General features: G+C 41.9%; 1 protein-coding gene across 2 annotated transcripts in view; it reads left to right on the forward strand.

Annotated features, from left to right (window-relative positions):
* The window catches only part of slc8a2b (solute carrier family 8 member 2b), a 163,752-nt gene that overhangs the window by 48,960 nt on the left and 108,792 nt on the right, over positions 1–6,000 (forward strand). The window contains exons 1-2 of one of the 2 annotated variants that reach the window (XM_065960110.1): positions 4,037–4,057; positions 4,130–4,167. The gene's annotated coding sequence lies outside the window, so the exon portion shown is untranslated. Of the gene's footprint in view, positions 1–4,036; positions 4,058–4,129; positions 4,168–6,000 lie in introns of those variants that run through there. The other variant, XM_065960109.1, reaches the window with a different exon arrangement.

Here is a 6,000-nt window from a genome sequence, read left to right on the forward strand (position 1 = left end):
ACAAGACAAAATTGATCTGAGTTTAAATATGCAGCCGGCTCCGTCCTGTGGACCAACATCTGCTTACTTTCTCCATGTGTCCCTTTATTCAGTCTCTCTTTATGTATTTATGAGTGTGTGTGTGTGTGTGTGTGTGTGTGTGTGTGTGTGTGTGTGTGTGTGTGTGTGTTTCCACTCTTACATTATTGTCTGGGAATCCTCACTGCTCTCTTGTGAGATGTTGAGTTGTGGCAATTGTATTTGCTCATATACCTCCTTCTCTTGTTTACTTAGTTACGGTTGCACACTGTGGGTGTTTGTGTGTGTGTGTGTGTGTGTGTGTGTGTGTGTGTGTGTGTGTGTGTGTGTGTGTGTGTGTGTGTGTGTGTGTGTGTGTGTGTGTGTGTGTGTGTGTGTGTGTGTGTGTGTGTGTGTGTGTGTGTGTGTGTGTAGATGATGGCAGCACAGTAATGAGTCGGGGAAGATGAAGTGTGTTTGACAGACGAGGAAAGAATAAAACACATCAGCTGCACTAACTCGGATTCAGTCTCCCTTGTTGTCCTGTTTGTTCATGACCTCATGACACACACACACACACACACACACACTGCAAACACATAGCATGAGGGCAGTGTGTGTGTGTTTATAATTTATCTTACAGATAGACAGCACCGTCTCCCAGCTGTGTCTGCTTGTTTTTCTGCCTTTAGTTTCCATATTTGTCCTCTCTCTCTTGCCATAGTTTCTCTAAAATAATCCAGATGTGTTCACATACTGGCTCAGGTGTCTGTGGATCTGATCAGAGCCTCAAAGAAAGTTAACTTTCCTTCAACTTCAGCTCCACAAACAAACCGTAACACTCCTTAACACTGATTAAATCAAACTTCTCAACATGTTAGGCCTCAACATAAAAAACTTGATGAGTCTTATATCCAGACTAAAGGTCATTTCTTTCCTCTGGTGGGTCATGTAATCACTAATTATCTCTCTGACATCACCACGCGTGTGTGTAATGGGACCGGGGTCAAGTCTGAACTTGTTAATGATAGAATTCTTGTTCTGCAGAACAGAAACAGGAAGCAGAGATAACGACGAGGGAGAGCTAATTAACACGAGCTAAGACAACATGCTACAACACATGACAGCACACCAACATGTGAGCAGTCTGCTGTTCAGCTTTGTGAGGTTTAGACCTCATGCATCTTCAGGAGGTGTGTGTGGGAACAAGGGTTGTCATGACACCTGTTTTTTTTTGTTTGTGTGTTGTTTGTGTGTTTTTGTGTGTTGTTTGTGTGTTTTTGTTTTCTGCGCCCTGTGACACTAGATTGATTTCATTTAAAAAACAAACCATATCTGTACCTGTTTTGAGACAGTGGGATCAAGAATACTGATCCATAAGCTCCCAGTATCGGGCCATTTCTGTTGTTTTTTAACCACAAAATACATGTTAAGTGCGCTACGGCTCTTATATTTAGTTGTTTACTTTCTAATTTTATCGAAAACTGTATAAGTTTAAAGAACATGTGTTATCTAAAAGTATCGAGGTATTGAATGTTTGACAACCTCAGTGGGAATGCACTCCTCTCTCTCTCTCTCTCTCTGTCTCTCTCTCTCTCTCTGTCTGTCTGTCTTTCTCTCTCTGTCTCTCTCTCTCTCTCTGTCTCTCTCTCTCTCTCTCTCTCTGTCTCTCTCTCTCTCTCTCTGTCTCTCTCTGTCTCTCTCTCTCTGTCTGTCTGTCTTTCTCTCTCTGTCTCTCTCTGTCTCTCTCTCTCTCTCTCTGTCTCTCTCTGTCTCTCTCTCTCTCTCTCTGTCTCTCTCTGTCTCTCTCTGTCTCTCTCTCTCTCTCTCTGTCTCTCTCTGTCTCTCTCTCTCTCTCTCTGTCTCTCTCTGTCTCTCTCTCTCTGTCTGTCTGTCTTTCTCTCTCTGTCTCTCTCTGTCTCTCTCTCTCTCTCTCTGTCTCTCTCTGTCTCTCTCTCTCTGTCTGTCTGTCTTTCTCTCTCTGTCTCTCTCTGTCTCTCTCTGTCTCTCTCTCTCTCTCTCTCTCTCTCCTCTCTCTCTGTCTCTCTCTCTCTCTCTCTGTCTCTCTCTGTCTCTCTCTCTCTCTCTCTGTCTCTCTCTGTCTCTCTCTGTCTCTCTATGTCTCTCTCTGTCTCTCTCTGTCTCTCTCTGTCTCTCTCTGTCTCTCTCTCTCTCTCTCTGTCTCTCTCTGTCTCTCTCTGTCTCTCTCTGTCTCTCTCTGTCTCTCTCTCTCTCTCTCTCTCTGTCTCTCTCTGACAGGCTGACACAGTCACACATACACACAAAGTAACACACCTTCTTTTATCTGTCTTTGCTGCAAGCTGATCAATAATCCAATCTATACAGCCTTGTTTCTCCAAAGACGGAGAGAGAGAGAGAGAGAGAGCAAGAGAGAGAGACAGACAGAGGAGAGAGAGAGAGAGAGAGAGAGAGAGAGACAGAGGAGAGAGAGACAGGTGGTTAGTCAGACTAAGACAGAGGGACAGACAGACAGGTTGGTGAATTACCTGCTGACTCTGGAAGGTCGTCATCAGCCCCCACAGCCCGTGGAGACTGTCAGATTCCCACGCTTTCTAAGTCCGGATGCTCTCTCTCTCTTTTGACATTTAATTTGATGAAGGCAGGCTCTTCTTTCAACCGCGGTTTACTCAGTTTAAGAAACACACAAATATGAATATAAATAATATAAATGTCTCAGACTGAAGCACTTCATTGAGTTTTTTACTGTCTCCCTCTCTGTGTGGGCTCGATGATTAAAACACACACATGATGCAACACTCAGGAGTCAAATCCTCCACACTCCCTGAGCTGTCCCTGAGGTGTGCAGTATCAATTTAAGTCTCGTTTCTGATAATGATTTTCTACAGTTGCAATAGAAATAAATCTTTTCACTGTAAAACAAAAGGTCCTCTGTTGACTTGAGAGTGTTTTGTGTTTGAGTGTTGAGGCTGAGGAGAGATTGGTTTGTTATTGGATGGACTGCACTGCTGCAGAGAGATCCCTGATGTGTGTGTACAGGCTTACAGTGTGCGTGCGTGCGTGCGTGCGTGCGTGCGTGCGTGCGTGCGTGCGTGCGTGCGTGCGTGCGTGCGTGTTGTACTTAGGCTGAAAATCCAATGCAGTCGTTATTCACACGTTCCTCACAGGGTGAAGTTTTTCCCTGTTGAATGGTGGGGTTCAGGATGTAGGATATGATGTAAAAAAAGATCATTATGGTATATTTTTTGGGCAACTGTAAATTTTATGGTAAAATACTGGCAGCCGTGGTTGTACCTCTTATTTTGACAGCTTTTTGCCTCATATCAAACTCCGGTGCTGCAAAAATGGATCCAATGCTAAAGTGCCAAAAAAAAAAAATGCAGTCCATGAATGACCACTTGAGGCTGACGGCAAAAGCATCTTAAGTCACATACACGCTCATCTTAAAATGACCGTTTTGAAGATTTACTTCCTGGTTAAAAAAAAACCAATTTTTCTCTGAATAATAGATTTCTTTCAGCGCACACTGCATGGAGGGTGAATTCTTTTTAAACTCATCCGTTCTGATTTTATGAGTGATAAGAGGAGTGACTGATATGACTGCTAACAGGCACGTTGTAGCTGTTAGCTAGGAGGCTTAAGCCCCGCCTCTTTATCACCTCTTTGCCTGTTACTAAATCTAAATAAATCTGACCCTATATGTTGATCTAAAGCTAGGTTGGGAAAGCATTTTCAATATGGAGACCACCATCAATGGGCTTCAAAACTCCCCTTCAGTCACTGAGACCATGTCCATATTTTTTATACATTATCAGTGCTGCATGTAAATGGACATAATCACTGTATCGACTGTAAACCAGCGGCTGTGTGAGGATGAAGTAGCTTCTATGTGCACACATACTGGCTTTTCTTCATTATTTCCTGCATGCTCACACATCACGTCAACCAGAGTCACTGGGAAATTTTACAAAGGGGGCTGGGAGGAAAAAGGCTGATTGCATTCAGACATGCAGCTCACCCTCAAAAAAAAAAAGGTTTGGAGATGTTATTGAGTTTTGTGCAGATGGGAAAACAGCAGCAGGTGAGAAAGAAACAAACTGTGATTTATTGTGTTCTGAGTTTCAGCTAAATAGATTTATTTTTTCTGTTTCAGGACAGATAAACCCCGACAACCCCATGAATTCGTTTTGGGTGAGTACAAACTGTCTTTGTGTCTTTGTGAGGGAATAAATGGTGCAATCAAACACACACACACACACACACACACACACACACACACACACACACACACAATGAAGCACAACAAACTGAAAACAAAGTTGAAATGAGCATTAAGCTTTATGCATGGACAAATGTTTCATGGGGAGACACACACACACACACTCATAACAAGAATCTCAGTGTGTGATAAAGAGGCTGCTTTGTCAGTGAAGCCAGCTCACTCTCTCCTCTGTTTCCTTCACTCTCTGAATACTAAACACTTACTGCTGTTATCCACTGCCAGGAAACTCTGTGTGTGTGTGTGTGTGTGTGTGTGTGTGCGTGCGTGCGTGTGTGTGTGTGTGTGTGTGTGTGTGTGTGTGTTACTGACACAATAACCAACCGCTCCCTAGTTGTTCCATCCTAAATGTGTATTTGTGACTGGAGTTTCATGTCTGTGTGTGTTTGTGATCATGCTGTGAATTAATGAAAGTGTTTACGACGGTCACTGTGTGTGTGTGTGTGTGTGTGTGTGTGTGTGTGTGTGTGTGTTCCCTCTGGGCTTTATATAAATTAGCAGCATGTAACAGGAGAGCAGGGACTTGTTAGGCTGACAAAGCGGCTGTTACCTGAATGTTTATGTTATTTGTTTCCTACTTGTTGATTCTGTTTTTGCTCTTGGCTTTGAGATATTTTCTCTGTTTTCTTCCATTAAGATATTTTGATTTCGCCTCTCGCTGGTTGTATTTGCATTCAGCCTGCCTGCATATTTAAGTTGTGCATAGTGAGTTTGCAGGTCTGTTTTCCCCAGAAACAACAAACATGCACTGTGTTTGTTTTGCAAAGTGGGATACACAGACATTCAGCACTGAGACGTTCATGAATATAAACTTCAAGCACAGCTCTTAGGTTTGCAGAATCAGTCAGCCAAAGTGTTCTTTGTGCTTTACAGATGAGATGTTTTTGTTTTTTGGTTTGTCTTAGCATGCGACAACATGATGCTCTTTTCTCATTAGCTGCTTTGATGCAGAGTGATCATCACAGAGCTTGTTTGTATAAAATATCTTTGTCGACATATCTGTGAACGTGTTTTTAAGAGGAATAAAAAGATGGACGTCCAGAAGCTGCAGAAAAATGTGTCACAGTGAGGGAAAGACCTTTAATTTGTTAATCCTTAATTATGTATGGACATTCATTCTTTAAAATACATTTGCAGTGTTGACATTAATGAAAAAATAAGAAAGACGACCTGAGCGAGAGCATAGCCCCACCTGTACTTAGACAGCTCATTGAATAACAAGCCAAATTAACCGTCTCTGACCGGGAGCTTTTATTTTGAAATGCTGCCTGACCTACATGAAGGTACTTCCTGAGCTTTAAGTGATTGAAGCCGGTTATGAAATATCAAGAAAAGGTTCTATTATTTGTAGATTTTCTATACAGACTCTTGGGTAATGAGTTTTCCTCACGGCCTCTTAAGAACTCAAAACTGATGTTTTCGTAGTTTTGTAGTTCGATACCGGTGTTACGGTTTAAAAAGTGACCATGTTATCTTGGGACTTTAAGCCGAAATGTCTCTGGTCATCGTCATTACAAGAAATGTGAAGACGGAAAGTGTTCTTACAAAAGCTTTTTAAAGTTTCTTTATTGTAATTAAAAAAATATATTCAGTCACCAATTAACACGGTCACTCTTTACACTGTAACACCGGTTAGTGTTAATTTTACATTTTGTTTTTTAATTGTTAAGAAAATTAACTCATTAACTGCCATCGAAGTTAACGTCTCTTTACTGATTAACGGTTAACAAAGTAAAACGTTTTTG

This window comes from Labrus bergylta, chromosome 11 (genome assembly GCF_963930695.1).
Source record: "Labrus bergylta chromosome 11, fLabBer1.1, whole genome shotgun sequence".
NCBI lineage: Eukaryota > Metazoa > Chordata > Actinopteri > Labriformes > Labridae > Labrus > Labrus bergylta.